At 48.4% G+C, this 17,153-nt stretch overlaps 1 pseudogene; it reads right to left on the bottom strand.

The window, feature by feature from the left end:
* Positions 1 to 337: 337 nt before the first annotated feature.
* The window catches only part of LOC125519412, a 30,965-nt pseudogene continuing 14,149 nt past the window's right edge, over positions 338 to 17,153 (bottom strand).

Here is a 17,153-nt window from a genome sequence, read left to right on the forward strand (position 1 = left end):
TTCTTCTCCATGGAGGAAGTTGCTGGGTTGCACAATTTTTTAAGCAGATTTTGTAGTTGCACACTACTAGTAATTCCATTTGCAACTCAATATCATCACTTTTGTTGATACATTAGGAGCACTAGACATACAATTGTTCAACAACTAAATATTTAACCAGTTGCCAACAAAGGCACAAATAGCAACTTTTTTTTACACAGTGCATGAACTAATTCAAGGAGCATAAATTAGATAAAGAGGAATCATAGATGCTGAATGTGTCCACTTGGTCCCAACATTGCTAAAAAACATCATTCTTTTCCTTTTATGTTCCAAAGTTACAAATGAGGAAACAGAATCACAGGAGCCTGAGTGGACACACACCAACAGTGTGCTCTGTAGATTGGCAATTGCTGCATTTGTTTTTCTTCTTTGGGTGTAGCTCCAGCGTCGATTTGTACCGTCGACTCTTTGCCCTACCCTTTGTAGTAGACCTTGGAGGATCCCTGGGCACAAAATCATCAGAAGCTTGTGCAAGGGATGCAGCCTCCAACGGGGCAGTAGGACCGTCACGATCACCTGTGTAATAATCATATAAAAAGTTTAGTATTTTTGTTATTGTGCATCCATCACTGATGTTCTGTGCAACCACACAGCACATTTTTGTGCAACTAACTGGTTGCTGTGTGCAAGTTAAGTTGAAAAAAACACCTGTAGTAGCTCGGCCCGTCATGGTACTTGGATTGTAATCGCCTATGGGCAGAACATGAAAAACAAGTTAGATTTTTAGCTTGATCCTCAAACTAACACAGCGCACGCAACTAGGCAGCATGTTCTGTTCAATTGGGCACTATGATATGTGCAACTAAAGTCACACACCCTAGTTTTTGTTTGGAGTCGGTGAAGGTACTTACCTGGGTGATGAGCCCCCTGAGTCCTGCCTGTAGGTCCATTGGGAGTAGCACGCAGGGCACTGCTAGTTGGGCCTGGCGGGGGAGGAGGTCTTTGAGGGTTGACATCACCTATAGGCAGAACAGGACAAACAAGTTAGTTGTGTTTATCTTTTGATGCTCGAACTAACACAGCGTGCGCAACTAGGTCCTGTTCGGTGCAACTGAGCACCATGATGTGTGCAACTGGAGTTACAGACCTAGTTTGATGGGGAGTTGGGGGCAGGTAATTACCTGGACGATGAGCCCCCTGAGTGCTGCCTGTAGAGCCATTGGGAGGAGCACACGGGGGAGGAGGTGGAGGAGGATGCCGTGTACAGCCAGTAGGGGGAGGAGGTCCTTGAGGGTTGACATCACCTATATCCAGAACATGAAAATTAAGTTAGTTGTGTTATCTTTGATGCTTGAACTAACACAGCGTGCACAACTAGGCATCCTGTTCTGTCCAATTGGCTACCATGGTGTGTGCAACTGGGCACAATGATGTGTGCAACTGAAGTTACACACCTAGTTAGATCAGGAGTTGGGGCAGGTAATTACCTGGATGATGAGCCCCCTGATTGCTGCCTGGAGGTGGAGGAGGTCCTCGAGGGTTGCCATCATCTGATGGCCCCGTGGCAGCAGTCAGTTTTTTCTTTTTCTTGGACTTGTTCAGGTGGCCGATCTCGGTACGTGCTGCACGCATATGCTTGTATACAATAGCTTGTGCTGGATTAGAACCACTCGCAAACTTTGCTAGTTTCCGAAAATCGTATATCATGTTCCTCTCCCTTATCTGCTTCTTTGATTGAGGAGGCATTTCATCCGGTTGCTCATAACCAGTCCCTGGCGCACTAGGTACAGCAGTAGGTGTCCACTGTCTTAGCAGGTACCTTTCCGGTATGACATCAACTCCAATATGGGTGAACACCTTGAGGATGTGGCAACATAGGATGCCGTCCTTGTCCATTTTATAGCACTGACACAAATAGGAACCCTCCTCCACCCTTGCCTGCACCAAGTAGTTTCGAGAACCATATTTGGCAACAAATTCCTGATTCGGTCTGAGCTCAAATATATCAGCACCAACTTGGAATGCATTATAACGTCCAATCAGCTCAAACTCTTCTCTGAAGTTGCGGTAAAGCTCCCTAGTATAGGTTTTGTAAGCTTGTTTCTCTATTGGGAAGTTGGACTACAACTCAATCTCAAGGTGTTCTGTCCTGTAATCATTGCAGCCTTCCTTGGCAAGGATGTGGTTCTGGATTTTTTTTCATATTGCTTGACGAAGTTCAGCATTGAGTTGTGTGGGTTCACATATCTTTTCAGGACGGCGTTGAACCCCTCACTACGCTGTGTAGACTGGAGGAAGGGGAAGAACCTGTGTTTGAACTTTGAAGTAGCACGACACCCAAGTTGACCTGTATTCGTACAACTTATCAAAGTGCGTGTGTGTCATAGCCTCGTACTTCATCATTAACCCAGGCCAATTCTGCTCAAACTCGTCTATAGTGAAGCTGAAGTCAACACACTTGTTGAAATCATCAGAGAGTCCTGGATTCCGGCACAACAGCCAACCAACTTTTTCCTGAGCCTTTTTCATGATGTGCCATCGACAACAGCGGTGCACGGTGGTTGGAAAGATGCTCTGTATTGACTGCCTCATCGCACCATCCTGATCGGTGATGAAGTTGTCAGGAGGTTTGCCATCCATAGCCTCTAGGAATGCTCCAAAGACCCAATCAAAGCTTGATGCCAACTCCTGCCTCACAAACGCGCAACCCAGCATGAAAGATTGGCCATGTCGGTTTATTCCTATGAAGGACGCGAACGGCATATTGTACATGTTGGTCATGTAGGTGGTGTCAAACAATATTCAATCGTGGTACGCCTCCGCATAAGCTTTTCGAGCTAAGCCATCAACCCAAAATATGTTGACAACTCTGTCCTCTTCATCATATTTCGCCTTATAGAAGAAGTCTGGATCGGTTTTTTGTATATCCTTGAAGTGCACAATTGTCTCAATCAGATCACCCTCCTTTGTGTCATCTCTACGAAAACTTATACAAAGATTTGTTATTGCCTTTGGTCCGAACGGCACCATCATCTCAGATCCATAGAACTCTGCCATTACATACATCATTCGTCCTGCATAATACAAAAACAAACAGTATATCCTTTTTTTAGTTGCACGAATGTGCACATCCAGCTGCACAGTAATAGGACATGTGTTGGCACAGAAGATAATCGCAGGAAATGGACACCTAGCTGCACCTTTTTAAAAACACTTTGCAGTTTTTGCATACAGGACATTGTGTAGTTGCATAGTAAAGACAATGTAGTTGCACAACAAGCACCAAAAGTGATATACAAACAGCATGGGAAGTTGGATAGCAGTTGCAAAGTTAAGCCATTTCAGTTGCACAGTAGTACCATAACAGTTGCACACTGGACTGCCTAGAGGGAAACTTAATTCTTTAAGGGATATAGAAAAACACCACACCTGTAGTCAAGTTGCAGTTATACAAGATGCGCAGAAACTCCTTTTCATCAGGTGAGATGCCTTGGTGGGATCTCAAATATTTGGACAATGAAGGTTTGTTCACGAGCGGATGATTGTGGTCACGAACAAAGTGTGTCACCTCCCATCGCCCATCTACGAGCTTCACCAACATTTTCGCCTTGCATTCAGTCTGCTTTATTGTCTCGCGTTTGCGCTTCTTCTTCTTCTTCTTACTAGTACCAGCCTCCTCTTCAACAAATATTGGAGGTTCTTCTTTCATCTCCTCATCATTGTCAACAGATTTTGGATCTGGAATAGGGTCCAGGACAGGAGGAGCCTCAGCTCCTCCATCATCAGCTTTGGGCTTCTTGAACTTGTTGCAGCAAAACTATTGTTTTATCAATTCATTGGTGCAGGGTGTCCGTCTAGAGGTGTTCATCTTGATAGAGAAACCCATCCATAGTGCATAGCTATTGTAGTGATCCTTAGCAATTTGAAGGCTGTCAAACCTCATGCCAACATAGGGTTCCATAGGTTGAGAACCAGCCTCATCCTCTCCTTCTTCTCCTTGCACAGCTCCGTCAACAGCCCCAGCTCCTAGCTCAGTCCTGGTTGGACCAGGAACTATTGGAAATATGCCCTAGAGGCAATAATAAAATGGTTATTATTATATTTCCTTGTTCATGATAATTGTCTATTGTTCATGCTATAATTGTGTTATCTAGAAATCGTAATACATGTGTGAATATATAGACCACAACATGTCCCTAGTAAGCCTCTAGTTGACTAGCTCGTTGATCAACAGATAGTCATGGTTTCCTGACTATGGACATTAGATGTCATTGATAACGGAATCACATCATTAGAAGAATGATGTGATGGACAAGACCCAATCTTAAGCATAGCATAAGATCGTGTAGTTCGTCTGCTAGAGCTTTTCTAATGTCAAGTATCTTTTTCCTTAGACAATGAGATTGTGCAACTCCCGGATACTGTAGGAATACTTTGGGTGTGCCAAACGTCACAACATAACTGGGTGACTATAAAGGTGCACTACGGGTATCTCCGAAAGCGTCTGTTGGGTTGGCACGAATCGAGACTGGGATTTGTCACTCCGCATGACGGAGAGGTATCTCTGGGCCCACTCGGTAAAACATCATCGTAATGAGCTCAATGTGACTAAGGGTTGGTCACGGGATGATGTGTTACGGAACGAGTAAAGTGACTTGCTGGTAACGAGATTGAACGAGGTATTGGGATACCGACGATCGAATCTCGGGCAAGTAACGTACCGATTGACAAAGGGAATTGAATACGGGATTGATTGAATCCTCGACATCGTGGTTCATCCAATGAGATCATCATGGAATATGTGGGAGCCAACATGGGTATCCAGATCCCGCTGTTGGCTATTGGCCGGAGAGTTGTCTCGGTCATGTCTGCATGGTTCCCGAACCCGTAGGGTCTACACACTTAAGGTTCGGTGACGCTAGGGTTGTAGAGATATTAGTATGCGGTAACCCGAAAGTTGTTCGGAGTCCCGGATGAGATCCCGGACGTCACGAGGAGTTCCGGAATGGTCCGGAGGTAAATATTTATATATAGGAAGTCCAGTTTTGGCCACTGGGAAAGTTTCGGGGGTCACCGGTATTGTACCGGGACCACCGGAAGGGTCTCGGGGGTCCACCAGGTGGGGCTACCTATCCCGGAGGGCCCCATGGGCTGAAGTGGGAAGGGAACCAGCCCCTGGTGGGCTGGTGCGCCCCCCGTGGGCCTCCTCCTGCGCCTAGGGTTAGAAACCCTAGGGGTGGGGGCGCCTCCACCTGGCTTGGGGGCCAAGCCACCCCTTGGCCGCCGCCCCCCCCATCTAGAGGGGCCGACGCCCCCCTGACCCCTATATATAGTGGAGGGGAGGGAGGGCAGCCGCACCCCAAGTCCCTGGCGCCTCCCTCTCCCCCCGTGACACCTCTCCCTCTCGTTGGTGCTTGGCGAAGCCCTGCCGAGATCCCGCTGCTTCCACCACCACGCCGTCGTGCTGCTGGATCTCCATCAACCTCTCCTCTCCCCTTGCTGGATCAAGAAGGAGGAGACGTCTCTCCCAACCGTACGTGTGTTGAACGCGGAGGTGCCGTCCGTTCGGCGCTCGGTCATCGGTGATTTGGATCACGACGAGTACGACTCCATCAACCCCGTTCTCTTGAACGCTTCCGCTCGCGATCTACAAGGGTATGTAGATGCACTCCCCTCTCCCTCGTTGCTAGATGACTCCATAGATTGATCTTGGTGATGCGTAGAAAATTTTAAAATTCTGCTACGTTCCCCAACAGTGGCATCATGAGCTAGGTCTATGCGTAGTTTCTATGCACGAGTAGAACACAAGTTGTTGTGGGCATTGATTTTGTCAATTTACTTGCCATTACTAGTCTTATCTTAATTCAGCGGCATCGTGGGATGAAGCGGCCCGGACCGACCTTACACGTACGCTTACGTGAGACTGGTTCCACCGACTGACATGCACTAGTTGCATAAGGTGGCTAGCGGGTGTCTGTCTCTCCCACTTTAGTCGGATCGGATTCGATGAAAAGGGTCCTTATGAAGGGTAAATAGAAATTGGCATATCACGTTGTGGTTTTGGCGTAGGTAAGAAACGTTCTTGCTAGAAACCTATAGCATCCACGTAAAAACTTGCAACAACAATTAGAGGACGTCTAACTTGTTTTTGCAGCATGTGCCATGTGATGTGATATGGCCAAAAGGATGTGATGAATGATATATGTGATGTATGAGATTGATCATGTTCTTGTAATAGGAATCACGACTTGCATGTCGATGAGTATGACAACCGGAAGGAGCCATAGGAGTTGTCTTAATTTATTTATGACCTGCGTGTCAACATAAATGTCATGTAATTAATTTACTTTATCACTAACCGTTAGCCATAGTAGTAGAAGTAATAGTTGACGAGACAACTTCATGAAGACACGATGATGGAGATCATGGTGTCATGCCGGTGACGACGATGATCATGGCGCCCCAAAGATGGAGATCAAAAGGAGCAAAATGATATTGGCCATATCATGTCACTATTTGATTGCATGTGATGTTTATCATGTTTTACATCTTATTTGCTTAGAATGACGGTAGCATAAATAAGATGATCCCTTGCAATAATTTCAAGAAAGTGTTCCCCCTAATTGTGCACCGTTGCTAAGGTCCGTTGTTCCGAAGCACCACGTGATGATCGGGTGTGATAGGTTCTAACATTCGCATACAACGGGTGTAAGCCAGATTTACACACGCAATACAGTTAGGTTGACTTGACGAGCCTAGCATGTACAGACATGGCCTCGGAACACGGAAGACCGAAAGGTCGAACATGAGTCGTATAGAAGATACGATCAACATGAAAATGTTCACCGATGATGACTAGTCCGTCTCACGTGATGATCGGACACGGCCTAGTTGACTCGGATCATGTATCACTTAGATGGCTAGAGGGATGTCTATCTGAGTGGGAGTTCATTAATAATTTGATTAGATGAACTTAATTATCATGAAGATAGTATAAAATCTTTGCAATATGTCTTGTAGATCAAATGGCCCACGCTAATGTTGCCCTCAACTTCAACGCGTTCCTAGAGAAAACCAAGCTGAAAGACGATGGCAGCAACTACACGGACTAGGTCCATAACCTGAGGATTATCCTCATAGCTGCCAGGAAAGCATATGTCCTTGATGCACCACTAGGTGAAGCACTTGTTTTCCCTGCAGAACAAGACGTTATGAACGCTTGGTAGACACGTAGTGATGATTACTCCCTGGTTCAGTGCGGCATGCTTTACAGCTTAGAACCGGGGCTCCAAAAGTGTTTTGAGCAACACAGAGCATATGAGATGTTCCAAGAGCTGAAAATGGTTTTCCAAGCTCACGCCCGGGTCGAGAGATATGAAGTCTCCGACAAGTTCTACAGTTGTAAGATGGAGGAGAACAGTTCTGTCAACGAGCACATACTTAAAATGTCTGGGCTGCATAACCGCTTGTCTCAGCTGGGAGTTAATCTCCCGGATGATGCGGTCGTTGACAGAATCGTTCAGTCGCTCCCACCTAGCTACAAGAGCTTTGTGATGAACTTCAATATGCAGGGGATGGAAAAGACCATTCCTGAGGTATATTCAATGCTGAAATCAGCGGAGGTGGAAATCAAAAAGGAACATCAAGTGTTGATGGTGAATAAAACCACTAAGTTCAAGAAAGGCAAGGTAAAGAGAACTTCAAGAAGGACGGCAAGGGAGTTGCCGCGCCCGGTAAGCAAGCTGCCGGGAAGAAGTCAAAGAATGGACCCAAGCCTGAGACTGTATGCTTTTATTGCAAGGGAAACGGTCACTGGAAGCGGAACTGCCCCAAGTACTTAGCAGAAAAGAAGGCCGGCAATACCAAAGGTATATGTGATATACATGTTATTGATGTGTACCTTACCAGCGCTCGCAGTAGCTCCTGGGTATTTGATACCGGTGCAGTTGCTCATATTTGTAACTCAAAACATGAACTACGGAATAAACGGAGACTGGCAAAGGACGAGGTGACGATGCGCGTCGGGAATGGTTCCAAGGTCGATGTGATCGCCGTCGGCACGCTACCTCTGCATTTACCTATGGGATTAGTTTTAAACCTCAATAATTGTTATTTAGTACCAGCTTTGAGCATGAACATTGTATCTGGATCTCGTTTAATGCGAGATGGCTACTCATTTAAATCTGAGAATAATGGTTGTTCTATTTATATGAGAGACATGTTTTATGGTCATGCCCCGCTGGTCAATGGTTTATTCTTATTTAATCTCGAACGTGATGTTACACACATTCATAGTGTGAATGCCAAAAGATGTAAGGTTGATAATGATAGTCCCACATACTTGTGGCACTGCCGCCTTGGTCACATTGGTGTCAAACGCATGAAGAAACTCCATGCAGATGGACTTTTGGAGTCTCTTGATTATGAATCATTTGACACGTGCGAACCATGCCTCATGGGTAAAATGACCAAGACTCCGTTCTCCGGAAGAATGGAGCGAGCAACCAACTTATTGGAAATCATAATACTGATGTGTGCGGTCCAATGAGCGTTGAGGCTCGCGGTGGCTATTGTTATGTCCTCACCCTCACTGATGACTTAAGTAGATATGGGTATGTCTACTTAATGAAACACAAGTCTGAGACCTTTGAAAAGTTCAAGGAATTTCAGAGTGAGGTTGAGAATCAACGTGACAGGAAAATCAAGTTCTTACGATCAGATCGTGGGGGAGAATATTTGAGTCACAAATTTGGCACACACTTAAGGAAATGTGGAATAGTTTCACAACTCACGTCGCCTGGAACACCACAGCGTAATGGTGTGTCCAGGCGGTAATGGTAATCGCACCATATTGGATATGGTACAATCTATGATGTCTCTTACCGATCTACCGCTATCATTTTGGGGTTATGCTATAGAGACTGCCGCATTCACTTTAAATAGGGCTCCGTCGAAATCCATTGAGACGACACCGTATGAATTGTGGTTTGGCAAGAAACCTAAGCTGTCGTTTTTGAAAGTTTGGGGATGTGATGCTTATGTCAAGAAACTTCAACCTGAAAAGCTCGAACCCAAATCGGAAAAATGCGTCTTCATAGGATACCCTAAAGAAACTATTGGGTATACCTTCTATCTTAGATCCGAAGGCAAGACCTTTGTTGCCAAGAATGGATCCTTTCTAGAGAAAGAGTTTCTCTCGAAAGAAGTAAGTGGGAGGAAAGTAGACCTTGATGAAGTATTGCCTCTTGAACCGGAGAGTGGCGCAGCTCAAGAAATTGTTTCTGAGGTGTCTGCACCGACTAGGGAAGAAGTTAATGATGATGATCATGAAACTTCAAATCAAGTTGCTACTGAACTTCGAAGGTCCACAAGGACGCGTTCCGCACCAGAGTGGTATGGCAACCCTGTCCTGGAAATCATGTTGTTAGACAATGGTGAGCCTTCGAACTATGAAGAAGCGATGGCGGGCCCAGATTTCGACAAATGGCTGGAAGCCATGAAATCCGAGATAGGATCTGTTGGGGATATTACTACTGGGCGTAAACCGGCCTATCTGGTCCGGGTTAACTTCGTCAGTAGTTAAGTAAGTTAAAGCCCAAGAAGACAGAGGAGGGCTCAAGGCCCATGGTCGGCTCAAGGCCTGAAGTCGTAAACCGGCGTTAGTAGTTAACCTGTATTGTAAGTTAGGAATAAGAAGAGACCAAACCGGACACATCTATGAGCCGGTATTGGGACTCCGTAAGCCGACGAGAGTCACCCGTGTATATAAGGGGACGACCCGGCGGCGTTTCAAGGACAACAGACAACAACTCGAGACATAGGCGAAGCTTGTTTGCTCCCTAGTCATCGAAACCCCATCAATTCCATCACAACTAGACGTAGGCTTTTACCTTCATCGAAGGGGCCGAACTAGTATAAACTCTCTTGCGTCCTTGTGTCCTCTTTAACCCCTTCAAGCTAACCCGTCGCGATGGCTCCACGACTAAGTCCTTTCTCTAGGACATCTGCTGTGACAAAACCACGACAGTTGGCGCCCACCGTGGGGCCATCGCACGATGGTTTCCGGTTCTTGGAGGGACGCTTTGAAGGACTCGAGGGCTACGCTATAGGCCGGATGACTAAGAGTCGTCGCGGCAAGCTCTACATCGACGACGCAGGCTGGGGCCCCGAGGCCGGCTCAATTGAGTACGGGTACCGGGTCCCCTTTGGTAGCATTCACGTTTTCATTGGCAAGATCGGTGAACCGGGCCCTGAGCCGGACATCTGCACCGACCTCGTCGAGACGGCTCAGCGTGCGTAATCCGCCTGGGTTAAACCAGCCATGAAGCGTGCCTTCGTGGGAGTCATCCATGGAGGAAGTTATGAGGACAGATCGGAATTTCGCGGGGCGACTGTCGTTTGTTCCGGTGACGAATCTTCGACCGGAGAAACCGAATCTCTTTAGCAGCTACAAGATGGCCGGATTGGGAGCTGTTCCGATGGCGACAGTATTCCGGACCCCTCTGATCTGCCTAACCGGGTTGGAATATTCATGGCCGGAACACAAGCAGCGCTTCATTCTTCGACAGCTGCGGCAACGATCTCCGGTTCAGCAGCGGCGACGGCTGCCGGGGTAGGAGGCCCTGTGCGCCCGCCGGCTCAGGTTCTATCAGAACTATTTGATGCGTTGGCTGTGCTTATGGCGGAAGTTAATCCGCCAGATCAGGACGTTCACAACACGGAGATTGCAAAGGTAAAGGAACAGATCACCCAGGCCAAGGCGGATCTAGCGGCTAAGGACACCAGGATGGCCGCAGAGCGGGCCGCTTTAGACGCACAGGCCTACAGGCTTATGTTGGACCAGAGCGCGTCGCATGAAGTCATGAGGAGGAAGCACCGATCCCGCTTACCTCCGGTTTTCGAGGCCAGAGACCTTTTCAACACTCCAGGACCAAGAGCCGGTAATCCGCTGGAGGGGAACCGGGCAGAAGCCCCTGGGACCGGTGCACCGGTTCAACCTCGTCAGATGGACCCGCCTCGTCAAAACACCGTTATACCTCAGGATGCTTTAACACCTCCGGGTCACTACTCCAACCCAATGGACAATTTTGTTGCCGCTGCTGCGCGGTTGGAGGCCATTCCAATTGAAGGTGACTCGCCGCAGGCAGTAGAGACGCGACGGGTCAAGGAACTTCTGAGGACAGCTTTGGCCCAACAGGAAGCGTACTCGTACAGCCGCGACCGGATCCACTCGACCCCCCGTCCAAGCCGGAGCTATAGCAGACATATGGATGAACCAGCAGTGTCGAGTAATGAACGACGTGGAGCACCCCGTGGCAACAACCCGATGAGTGGTGCTGATGACGCTCAGGAAGTGGTGAACCGGGCCCGAGCGCGCAGGGAGGCCGAGTTAGCCGCACATCATTAGGCTCGGCAGCTCACGCCGGTTCGTCCAACCATCTCGATCAAACCTGGTGTTACTTCTAGTTCTTTGGGGGTGCCTTGCCTTATCCCCGCTTTACGCAACGTGCGCCTGCCCAAGGATTTCAAAGGCCCACGCAAGGTACCAAATTACACGGCGGATCAACCTCCAAAAACATGGGTGGAGAGCTATGACATGGCCATGGAGATGCTTGATGTGGATGACATGGAGTGTGCGAAATACTTCACCATGATGCTTGAAGGAACGGCCCGTACTTGGTTAAAAAGCTTGCCAGCTAATTCTATCAGTTCATGGGCCCAATTACGAGCCCAGTTTATCAGCAATTTCAAGGATACCTGTAAACAGCCTATGTCGATAGTGGACATAGCTGCATGCGTCCAGGAGGAAGGAGAATCAACGACTCATTGGGTGTGCCGGGTTTCACAAGTGTTGCACTCCTCAAACCGCATCAATGCTGACACCGCAGTATTAACCCTAGAAGGCAACTGCCGGTTTGGGCCCCTGAAGTTGAAATTGGGACGGATGAAGCGTCATTGCACCGACATGGGGACCCTCATGGCCGCTTTGGTGAAATATGCTGATTCTGGTAGTACCAAGGATCCCGAATCTGATGATGACAAGACAGGGAAAGGGAAGAAGAACAACAGCTCCAAAGGCAGCAGCATCACTGGGTAGGCAATGGCGGAGGAGGCAAGCGTAAAGAGAATGGTAACATGGACTTTGTGGCTAATACCAACGCACAGGACAATGGCCAGCGACGCAAGGGTAGGCCGAAAAATCGTAATGGAGCACCCAACCCTAACCCAAACCGCCTAAACTATCTGCTAAGCCAGCCCTGTCCAAGACATGGGACGAAGGAGGCGCCAGCAAACCACCTTTGGAAGGATTGCTTTATTATGCAGGAGTTCAAGAATTCTAATAATTTCCGGTATGATCACGAATCTGGTGGTGGCTCAGGATCTGGGCCGGGTTACGGTGGAGGAAGTTCCGGTTCAGGATTTAATGGTAATCCGGGCGGACATAATGGTCAAAATAGCCAGAACAACCAGGGTGGTTACAACCAACAGCAGCAACAGTCAGGTTACTAGAGCAACCCAAAGCAGTTGAGTAGTGGGCAGTACCATGTCTTCACCACTAGCTTGGACAAGCGAGACCGGAAGGTTCAGAGGCGGGCAGTCAACTCTGTTGAACCGGCCATACCCCGTTATCTACGTTGGTCTGAACAGCCAATCATATGGAGCAGAGAGGATCACCCACCCCAGGTCGATAATCCGGGTTAGTTGGCTCTGGTGGTGGCGCCTCAGGTGGGAGGTTATAAGTTCACCAAGGTGCTCATGGATGGAGGGAGTAGCATTAACATCCTGTACTATGAGACCTTTCGTCGTATGGGACTAACAGATAAGAATCTCAAACCGTCTAATACAGTATTCCACGGTGTAGTGCCTGGCAGATCAGCATATCCCATTGGTAAGATAGCTCTGGAAGTGGCCTTTGGGGATGATCATGATTCCAGGTCGGAGACATTGATGTTTGAAGTGGTGAAAATCCAAAGTCCATATCATGCCCTGTTTGGGCGACCGGCATACGCCAAGTTTATGGCTCGGCCCTGTTATGTGTATTTGCAGCTCAAGATGCTGGGTCACAAGGGGATAATAACGGTTCACGGAAGCTGCAAAATCGCTTTGGAATGCGAGGAAGGAGATGCGGCTTATGCAGAGTCGGTTTGTGCCACCGAGGAGTTGAAGTACTATAAAGACAATGTTGATCCGGCGGACATGACTCCGTTGAAGAAGCCAACTACGGAGCATGATCCGGCCCTGAAGTTCAAATCGGCAGCAGAAACTAAGCTTGTTGACTTTGTACCTGGCGATTCGTCCAAGAAGTTCAGCATCAGTGCCAACTTGGATCCGAAATAGGAAAGCGCGCTCATCGAGTTCATCCGTGAGAATCGGGACATTTTTGCATGGAAGCCCTCCGACATGCCAGGTGTACCGAGGCAACTCGCTAAGCACACACTTAATGTGGATCCTAAATATAAACCGGTGAAACAGTTCCTCCGCCGGTTTAACGAAGAAAGACGCAAGGCGATTGGAGAAGAGGTAGCCAGGCTCTTAGCAGCTGGCTTTATTGTTGAAGTTTTTCACCCTGAGTGGCTTGCCAATCCGGTGCTGGTCCTCAAGAAAAATGGCACCTGGCGCATGTGTGTGGATTACACAGATCTTAATAAAGCTTGTCCAGCAGATCCTTTTGCCCTCCCCCGTATTGATCAAATTATTGATGCTACGGCGGGTTGTGAGCGTTTAAGTTTTTTGGATGCGTATTCTGGCTATCATCAGATCAAAATGGCAGTTAAGGACCAGGAGAAGACAGCATTTATAACTCCCTTTGGAGCCTTCTGCTATGTGTCTATGCCCTTTGGGCTCAAGAGTGCCCATGCAACTTACCAACGGTGTGTACAAAATTGTCTTCACAAGCAGATTGGCCGTAATGTACATGCTTACGTGGATGATATCGTGGTTAAATCCAGGGAGAAGGAGACTCTGATTGATGATTTGAAGGAAACCTTTGATAACCTGAGAACATACAAGATGATGCTTAATCCGGACAAGTGTGTCTTTGGTGTACCGGCGGGCAAGCTATTGGGTTTTCTAGTGTCCAACAGGGGAATTGAGGCTAATCCGGAGAAGATCACGGCTATCACCTCCCTGGCTAAACCGAAGTGTATCAACGATGTTCAACGCCTGGCAGGCCGGATTGCTGCGCTAAGCCGGTTTATCAGTCGCCTGGGTGAGAAGGCAATCCCTTTGTATCAGATGTTGAAAAAGACGGATCAGTTTGTCTGGAGTTCTGCGGCTGATGAAGCATTTGAGGACTTAAAGCGGCAATTGGCCAATCCTCCTGTGCTCGCTGCTCCCATTGACAAGGAGCCGTTACTGCTATATGTTGCTGCTAATGTTCGGGCGGTCAGTGTAGCTATTGTGGTGGAGCGAAAGGAGGCAGGTAAGGAGCATCCGGTTCAACGTCCGGTCTATTATATCCGCGAGGTGCTCATTGAGTCCAAGCAGAGGTATCCGCATTGGCAGAAGCTGGTGTATGGAGTTTTTATGGCAAGCCGGAAGCTTAAACAATATTTCCAAGGGCACTCAATTACGGTGGTCAGTTCTGCTCCTTTGGGAGATATCATCCAGAATCGGGAAGCAACTGGCCGGATTGCAAAGTGGGCCATAGAGCTGGTGCCGTACGGTTTGAAGTATGTGCCTCGGACAGCGGTTAAGTCTCAAGCACTTGTTGATTTCATCAATGATTGGACGGAAATGCAAGCACCCGAAGAAAAGCCGGATCATACGTATTGGACCATCCATTTTGACGGATCCAGGCAGTTGGAAGGCTCGGGGCTGGAGTCGTATTAACTTCCCCACGAGGTGATAAGTTTTGTTATGTTCTCCGTTTAATATTCCCTTGTACTAACAATGCAGCTGAGTATGAAGCCTTGCTCCATGGTCTCCGGATGGCTAGGGAGATGAATCTAAGTCGAGTTAAGTGCTTCGGTGACTCGGACCTTGTGGCTCAGCAAGTGTCTGGCACTTGGGACTCCAAGGACCCACTCATGGCAGCATATCGTCGTGAGGTGGATACTGTCGCAGGTTATTTCAAAGGCTATCAGGTGGACCACGTGGACCGGCGGAAAAATGAAGCGGCAGACGCTTTAAGCCGGCTGGGCTCTCAGCGCAAACCGGTCCCACCCAATGTTTTTCTGGATGTGCTGCACAACCCGTCGGCCAAGATCCCTGGTGAAGAGGATTTGGCTATTCCTGATCCGGAGGCTCAATTGGTGGCGGCTCTTCATGTTATTCCAGATTGGACTCTTCCTTACCTGGCGTACAAGAACCGGGGTGAGTTGCCAGAGGATGAGATTCTAGTGTTGGGGAACGTAGCAATAATTCAAAATTTTCCTACGTGTCACCAAGATCAATCTATGGAGTCATCTAGCAACGAGGGAGGAGTGGATCTACATACCCTTGTAGATCGCGCGCGGAAGCGTTCAAGAGAACGGGGTTGATGGAGTCGTACTCGTTGTGATCCAAATCACCGATGATCCTAGCGCCGAACGGACGGCACCTCCGCGTTCAACACACGTACGGAGCAGCGACGTCTCCTCCTTCTTGATCCAGCAAGGGGGGGAGGAGAGGTTGATGGAGATCCAACAGCACGACGGCGTGGTGGTGGAAGTAGCGGGATTCCAACAGGGCTTCGCCAAGCGCTGCGGGAGGAGGAAGATGTGTCATGGGAGGGAGAGGGAGGCGCCAGGGCTTAGGTCGGGCTGCCCTCCCTTCCCCCCACTATATATAGGGCCAAGGGAGAGGGGGGAGGCGCAGCCTTGGCCCTTCCCCCAAGGAAGGGTGCGGCCAGGGAGGAGTCCCACCTCCCCAAGGCACCTCGGAGGTGCCTTCCCCTTTTAGGACTCTTCCTTTCCCTTGATTCTTGGCGCATGGGCCTCTTGGGGCTGGTTCCCTTGGCCCATATAGGCCAAGGTGCACCCCCTACAGCCCATGTGGCCCCCCGGGGCAGGTGGCCCCACCCGGTGGACCCCCGGGACCCTTCCGGTGGTCCCGGTACAATACCGGTGACCCCGAAACTTGTCCCGATGGCCGAAATAGCACTTCCTATATATAATTCTTTACCTTCGGACCATTCCGAAACTCCTCGTGACGTCCGGGATCTCATCCGGGACTCCGAAAAACTTTCGGGTTACCGCATACTAATATCTCTATAACCCTAGCGTCACCGAACCTTAAGTGTGTAGACCCTACGGGTTCGGGAGACATGCAGACATGACCGAGATGACTCTCCGGTCAATAACCAACAGCGGGATCTGGATACCCATGTTGGCTCCCACATGTTCCACGATGATCTCATCGGATGGACCACGATGTCAAGGACTTAATCAATCCCGTATACAATTCCCTTTGTCTAGCGGTACGATACTTGCCCGAGATTCGATCGTCGGTATCCCGATACCTTGTTCAATCTCGTTACCGGCAAGTCTCTTTACTCATTTCGTAACACATCATCCCATGATCAACTCCTTGATCACATTGTGCACATTATGATGATGTCCTACCGAGTGGGCCCAGAGATACCTCTCCGTTTACACGGAGTGACAAATCCCAGTCTCGATTCGTGCCAACCCAACAGACACTTTCGGAGATACCCGTAGTGCACCTTTATAGTCACCCAGTTACGTTGTGACGTTTGGCACACCCAAAGCACTCCTACGGTATCCGGGAGTTGCACAATCTCATGGTCTAAGGAAATGATACTTGACATTAGAAAAGCTTTAGCATACGAACTACATGATCTTGTGCTAGGCTTAGGTTTGGGTCTTGTCCATCACATCATTCTTCTAATGATGTGATCCCGTTATCAATGACATCAAATGTCCATGGTCAGGAAACCGTAACCATCTATTGATCAACGAGCTAGTCAACTAGAGGCTTACTAGGGACATGGTGTTGTCTATGTATCCACACATGTATCTGAGTTTCCTATCAATACAATTCTAGCATGGATAATAAACGATTATCATGAACAAGGAAATATAATAATAACTAATTTATTATTGCCTCTAGGGCATATTTCCAACATCTAGCCCGGCAGATAATCCGGCGATCCAAGTCCATGGCTATCATCAATGGCGAGTTGCATCATTGCAGTATATCAGGAGCTTTTCAACGCTGCGTGTCTCCTG

The sequence above is a fragment of the Triticum urartu genome, chromosome 7 (assembly GCF_003073215.2).
Source record: "Triticum urartu cultivar G1812 chromosome 7, Tu2.1, whole genome shotgun sequence".
Taxonomy (NCBI): Eukaryota; Viridiplantae; Streptophyta; class Magnoliopsida; order Poales; family Poaceae; genus Triticum; species Triticum urartu.